Genomic DNA, 7,826 nt, shown 5'->3' with positions numbered 1-7,826 from the left:
AACTATTTCGATCTTGCTGTCGTCTTCCTTCATAAATATATTTGAAAATATTCTAAACAACTCTGCAGTTACGCCAAAGCCCCATAAACAGCTGACGCGACAACAGAGTAACTTTCTTTGGCGTCGAGACAGTGCGAGACAATGACAATTGACATGGCCAAGTTACCGGATCCGCATATCCGATTAGCTAAAATGGCATTTTAACTTGATCGGGTTTATGACTTAAAGTACCTACGCAGGTAAACATTTTCATATCTCCAAAAATGAAAGTAATCACAAGAAATAAAACCCCAATCGTGACAATATTGTTGTGTTCCTCGACAATAATTTTGATCTATCCACATCAAATGAAAACTGAGAAGACTTCATGTGAGAGATATGTAATCCCATGGACTAGTGGCTGAGTCGCATAACTTTTCGCCTTCGACTCGAAGTTGTACGGCTCCGCGAAAATTATTCGCATAGGATGACGTCAAACAGAGAAAAAAATCATTACTTTATATATCCACGGTGACGATATTTTACACAAGCATCTCCTAAATTACATCAGAGTTTAGATGGCAAACGTTCTTGTTTCTTCATGCTGAGCACTGTCGAAATTGATATTAATGTCTTTGAGACGGAAGTAAGATTTATTTTGTAAACTTTTATGGAACACAGAAAAATAATTGAACCAGAAAAATATTTGAGAATATTTAATATTCGCTTGAATGGGACTATGTGCAGCAGCTGGAATTGTTCATTGTCATGTGACGTACAGATAGAATGAAACTGTGAGGAGGAATTTACAAAATAAGGCTATCATGTAGCTGATATCTATGTCATAGCTGTCTGTGGTAAGCATGTCACTATGTATCATGTTTCACATCCTAGTACGAAACGCTGTTTCATAGGAGTTTTCGCATGACGTTTTAAACTTGACAACGCCCTCAGGTGATAATAAGAATACCATTATCTAAAAATGTGCAAAAAACACGATTGGAACTATTTTGGGAAAATTGGATGAGAGTAATTATTAGGAAAATGTAACGAAATCGAAATTTTTACAGCTGAAATTTTACAAAATGATAGAATAGTGTAAAATTTGAAATATTGTTCTCATCGAACAAAACAACGAAAACACAACGATTATTGCACACTTCTTTCATCGGATTCATTTTCATGAAAAAGGTATATTTTTGTGTAAATGTACTAAAGAAACGAGACAAAATGTTTAAAATTTCTCTAGTTGACGACTTTTGAGTCAGGGCACTTTTGAAATATCCCTGACTTCTTCGTGAATTTAAGGCTTCATAAACATTAAATTGAGTCAGGGCACATTTTAAATGACCCTGACTGACTTAACTGTAAATCAATCGAAAGCTTCATTTTGTTCGAGGAAAAGTGACAAACTGAGATTATTACTAGTGTTTCAGTAATGAAGAAACTCCAGACAAGCTCACATATTTTCATTCAAATATGAAAATTGTTCATATGTTTTGAACAATATTGCATTAGATACTATCATGCACTGATTCTTACTCATAACATTTCAACAGCTTTGTAAATTTTGAATAAAATTTTAAAGATGGTAAGCAAATATGGTGTAATATTAGACAAATTTCTACAATTCTTGAGAAATTGCGCCAATCCAATTATCCCAATTTAGTTCCAATCGTGTTAAAATCTCAATGAATACGATCTTCAGGAACTATTTTTGTTTGTAAACACAAATTTTGTCGTCTTCAAGATTTCATTACACTTTGGTTCTATGCTAGTTATCGTAAAACGGATGACATTACCGATAAAAACTGCGACAAAGAAAATTGCTTGAGTGTGAGGATGATTTTTATAATCTGGAAGAGCAGTTTGTCGCAGGCGAAGCAAAACATTGACGAAGGGCGATGTCGGTGCAGCAACTGTTTACGTGTGGCTCGATACACGGCGGCCATCATGCATCGAAACACACGTAACCGTGGGCGCACCAGAGCCAGTTAAACAGTTAACATTTTCAATCCTTAAGAATTTTAGAATGTCATTTTTGCGTGCAGTTTACTCTGTGCTTGTGTGTCCTACACGCTATGATAACAGTGAGTGCTTGTGTGCCACGGTGATCACTGAAATTTGATCGTTCGACAAGTTACGTTTGCTGTATCTTAATCTAAAAATACCAATAAAAATCTTTGAACTTTTATTTGCATCGATCAGTTAGAAGAATTTCAAGCTCAAAATGTGAAAACATTAAAAGCGTTCCCTTGCCAAAGTTATCTTCTTTTTACTATCCATGGCATGTTGCTACCTATGTGTGAGCAATCGCAAGCGGAGTTCGAGCTCTCCGAAGTTCCCCTGACGTCATCCGTGATAAACAAGTAAACAATAGTTTAACCAATCAAAATAGAGGGTGTAACGGCGTTGACCAATGAAAAGTGAAAGCTGATTCGATGCCTCATGAGAGTGATGTCAATGCTATACAACCCCGCCTGGTCGAGCTGAAGCTTTGACACACAAGTAGTACGCACTACTAATCGACGATTCATTCGATGAATGATGCAAATAAAAGATAAAACATATGTAATAATAACAGAACCCCATGGCCTGTGAGTGCAAGCGCGCCGTACTAGCGGTATTTGCACGAGTGCTGCGGTGTATTCGGCGGCAGTCCTTTCATGAGCGAAGCAAGTGAAATGACAGCCGATTACACCGCAGCACTCGTGCAAATTCGGCTGTCGACTGCCGCAGAATACACCGCAGCACTCGTGCAAATACCGCTAGTACGGCGCGCTTGCACTCACACTGCAGGCAATGGGGTTCTGTTATATTACATAATAATATTATATAGGGCTCAGCCCTTGTTGTCGCGCCAGGGGTTAAGATTGGCAATGTTATTAGTATTGATTCATGATAAACTGTAATTGTTACTTCATAAACGTTTATATGCCAACTATGCCCAGTTTCCCTCTGATGAAAGCAGTTCACGTACACACGACGTCAAACCCTGCACAGGCTGCAGCAGGGCAGGTATAGATTTTCTGTAGCGTGTAAAAATTTGGACAAAAATTGGCAATTTTTACAATGATAACAGCCTATTGCGATAAACAAGGGACGTATTATGCAATCATTATCATTGCAATGGTAACCGCACTGCCCACCTTCGACTTGAAAGCTGAAAACTATAGCGTTCAGTCTAAAAACTTGCAATTTTTGAATCTAATTATTGACACAGGGGGCGCTCTTCTATAATTCAATCCCAGAATTCTTTGCGTATGCCCCCGTTCATGTGCACGACAGTTTTCTCCGTTTATCTATATCAACGATACTTTGTATCAGCGACAAGGTGTATAATAACATTTACTGGCTAATAAAAGAGGTATATTTTATAAAAGGCATGTTATATCATAGTAATTTGTTTCGTATTTGTTTATTTACGAGTACTCAAAAAAAACCATGGCGGCGCCCATGAAGAAGGGTACACTTCCGGTTACTCGCATAGTATATTATGAATAAGCGCATGCGTAGTCAGTAAGCCGCTTGCGCGACTAATAATAATAATACATTTGCTGAAAATTCAAATATTTGAACGACATGGGATTTAGTACTTTCACAAAATGTTTATGCCTCTGTTACTCCTATTCTTGATTATAGCCCATCAATCTGGGGCTATGGGAACTTTCTTTTCCCTGAATTAGTTCAAAACAGGGCACTCCGTTATTTTCTGGGATTTCATAAATTTGCGCCTAAACATGCTGTTCTTGGAGATACCCAATGGACATGTGTATCACTCGTAGATGGGCTAATATCGTTCGTTACTGGGACAGACTGCATTGTTTAGATGAAATAGATTAATAAAGAACATTTTTCTATGGGATAATTATCTGTGTGCTGGAAATTGGTCAGCAGAGTTGCATAATATTTTTTGACAGTTTAGACATTGATGATGTGACACCTTGTGACATAGATAGGGTCAAGGAGAACAAACAGACAAGTTGTGTTGAGAATAGGTATAACAATGTATTAAATAGACCCAAACTCCGTACTTATTCCTCTTTTAAGATAAAGTATAGCACTGAAAGCTACCTAAACCTAGACTTATGTCGATCAGAAAGGTCTATGTTTTCCCAGTTTTGATTTGGTATTCTTCCTCTCAGGGTTGAAACAGGGCGATATAGAGGCGAGGCAGTGGCCAATCGTACATGTAAACTATGTGACTCAAATGATGTCGAGGATGAAGTTCATTTTATTTTTCCATTGCTCATTGTATGATGACTTACGGTTTTATGTATATAATTATGTAATTGAATATTGTCCTGAATATTTTTCTTATGATGATATACGTAAGCTGAAATATATCATGGTAAATCACCCAAGAGTTACCTAGAAATTCATCGTTACAGCCTTTAATAGGCGACGACATGTTTTGTATGTTCCTAATTAGTAATTTGTGAGATTTCTTTGTTTTTTCTAATTATATAGCTCCCTCAATGATTTGTTGAATGAATTATATTTCGTAGTGACCTATAAGCCATATCGGCTGGGTAATTCATCCTGTATTTTTCTCTTTGAGTTATATACTTTTGTAATTACATGTCACTATAATAAACATACTACTACTACAATACATGGCAGTCTATCAGGCAAACTATTAACACTTCCTCCACAAAACAAGTTATAATTGTATATTTATATACGTTTGATAAAACTTGAAGTGTTAGGTAAATTATGCACGTGTGTACAAGAAATTGGATTTTTGTATTTCATTAAAATATTGATTCAATTATTGTCCTGACGAAAAAGTCTTTGAGTAAAACTAAAGTCGGGTAGAGTATCTTAGTAACAACTGTACTGTTTCCACTTCTATTTGCTTCGTGTAGTTAGTAGTACTATAATGTAAGGATGTTACGCTGGTCATTTATTTGTATTCGGCCAGTGAGACAATCATGTAATATTAAACAAAAACTGATACATACGGCACGAAAAGACTTCCAAAAATGATATAAACAAATACCGTCAAGGTATACAACAAAACTATGAGGCTCTTTTGTACAATTAGTGTCTTTCCTTCGCCATTGTCAGTTTCAATGAATGATTTTCTTTGAAACACCGGAATTCTCCTCCTATGTATTATTCCGAGCGCTGGTATCAAAAACACTTAACAATGGAGACGACAGACATGTATGTCGGCAGAATACAACCAGTAATGAGTCAATGAATTAGATAAACGGTATAAATTTAAAACTCTTTCAACTCTTAAATTGTAAAGTTAAATTGATTTAGTACGCAAAACTGTATTAGACCAAGGGACGAGCTACCATATTACCTCGAAAAACCTTAGCGGAATTTCTAGCCCATTACACAGACGTAGTAAACGAGTGTTATCGATCTCGTTGGACGCGCAGTACCATGTTACGGACGATACAATTCTCAAGCATTGAATCCAAGAAATATTTATTTCCAAGATATTGAACATGCCGACCTAGTATACACACGGACAAACAGACACATTTGATAATAATTAAGTGACTTTTTCTACACATTTTGATCCAACCTTAACAAGTATAAATATTAATACGTATAAGACCAAAGGTCAACACATTTCTCGGCATGTGGTAATGTTTATTTGTTTATTGATGGATTGCATTCAGTGTACTCAAGGACGAGTTTAAATTGCATCCTCATTGATGGACCATACAATGCGCATTGTTTTGTTTTGTTTGTATTGTGTAAAGTAAATGACTACTATGAGTCAATTGCTGACGTTTCTATATATTATTTAATTTGCCACCTTCAGTAGCAGATTGCAAGCTGTACGTTTTGTTAATTTCCCATCACAATAAAAGCATACTCCTTGATTACTGTGACTTTTTATTTCAATAATATTGTCAGATTTTTTTTCAGTAGATGCCTCATACCATGTCGACATGATCTAGTTCTTATTGGTGAATAGCAATTTTAACATTGTTTACATTGTTGTAGTACAAATCCACAGCATTGCATGCGGCTTCTACAGAAGGTCATGCAGACGTCGCTGAATTGCTGATTAAACATGGTGCAGATGTCAATGCTAAGGATCGGGTAAGTAAATGTGACTCGGTACTCGATATGGATTTCGGAATCGTAATACTTCAACAATTTCATTTGTCTCTCTTCCACTTTAACGTTACAGTTACTAAATCGTATAATGCTGTGAGATTTTATGGTGCCCTGGTCATACAATCCCATTGCAATACTTCAAAATGTAGAAGCACAAATTATGCTAAGATGGCCGCGATCAGTTCGCAAAGAGGCTGACCCACCACTCGCTCATATGCCGTTCGACTTTATTCAAATAATGTTGCACGAAGACCGGTAACAATGTATCATTATTTCAAAGTTGTATTTGTTAAGGTTGTTTGTTTAGCGATATATTCCACAACAACAGCGTTCGCGTCGAAAAAATGTAACGGCAGAGAGACAGATATACAGACAGAGAGAGACAGAGAGAGACAGAGAGATGTTTCTCTTTGAAAAATCTATTATTCAAATTTGGAATGTTTGAAAGTAGATTATTTAATGCCTATGACGTGCTCTTTAGACAGACCTACTAAACAAAATGTGGTTTTGAAAAAAATCACAAAAAGAGCTATTGTTTAGCAAAGTTTGAGAAAATTGACATTAAAAGAAACTGTCAAGAATTGATAAATTACCCTCTCCATTTCTAAAATTTGGGGCATATTTGTCGCAATTTGGTTAAAAAATAAATATCGTGACTTTTAGCTCAATTTAATGTAAGTAAGATCTTCAAAGTAGCTTAAATTTATAATCTGTTTGTTCTTCTACAGTGTAAAATGAAAAATACAATTCATGATATAAATATGAAAATGATGACCTGTTTTATTGATTTTTAGTGATTTGGTGAAAAACCGTGATTTTTTAATGTCATTTTGTAAAAAAAAAGAAGCGCAGTGACCCCATCTTTTTTCTCAAGTTTTTGACTACTCTTATTGAAGGTATTCAAAAACTCATTTAAAAAAAATGACATTACTTTTCCCTTTTCCGATCGTACATCCTTAATTTCCCATCACAATGAAAGCATACTCCTTGATTACTGTGACTTTTTTATTTCAATAATATTGTCAGACTTTTTCGGTACATGCCTCATACCATGCCGACATGATCTACTTCTTATGGTGAATAGCAATTTTAACATTGTTTACATTTTTGTAGGACGAATCCACAGCATTGCATGCGGCTTCTAGAGAAGGTCATGCAGACGTTTCTGATTTGCTGATTAAAACATGGTGCAGATGTCAATGCTAATAATGACGTAAGTAAATGTGACTCGGTACTCGATATGGATATCGGAATCGTAATACTTCAACAATTCCATCTATCTCTCTCCCACTTAACGTTACAGTCACTAAATCGAATAATGCTATGACATTTTATGGTGTCCGGGTCATACAATGCCACTGCAATACTTCAAAATATAGGAGAATAAATTATGCTAAGATGGCGGCGATCTGTTCGCAGACATTATGACCCACAACTCATATGGCGTTCGACTTTATTCAAATAATTTTGCACGAAGAACGGTAACAGTGTATCATTATTCAAAGTTGTATTTGTTCTGGTTGTTTGTTTTGCGATTTATTCCACAACAATAGCGTTCGCCTCGAAAAAATATAACGGCAGAGAGAAAGATACAGACGGACAGAGACAGAGAGAGAGACAGAGAGATGTGTGTTTTTGAAAAATCTATTATCCAAATTTGGAATGTTTGATAGCGTATTATATAATGCCTATGACTTGCTCTATATATTAGCAATACACTCAGTCTGGTAAATCGAAATTCGCTTACATCCTAAGGTATT

The sequence above is a fragment of the Ptychodera flava genome, unplaced genomic scaffold (assembly GCF_041260155.1).
Source record: "Ptychodera flava strain L36383 unplaced genomic scaffold, AS_Pfla_20210202 Scaffold_88__1_contigs__length_448041_pilon, whole genome shotgun sequence".
Lineage (NCBI taxonomy): Eukaryota > Metazoa > Hemichordata > Enteropneusta > Ptychoderidae > Ptychodera > Ptychodera flava.
Note: the sequence above shows the minus strand (reverse complement) of the source record.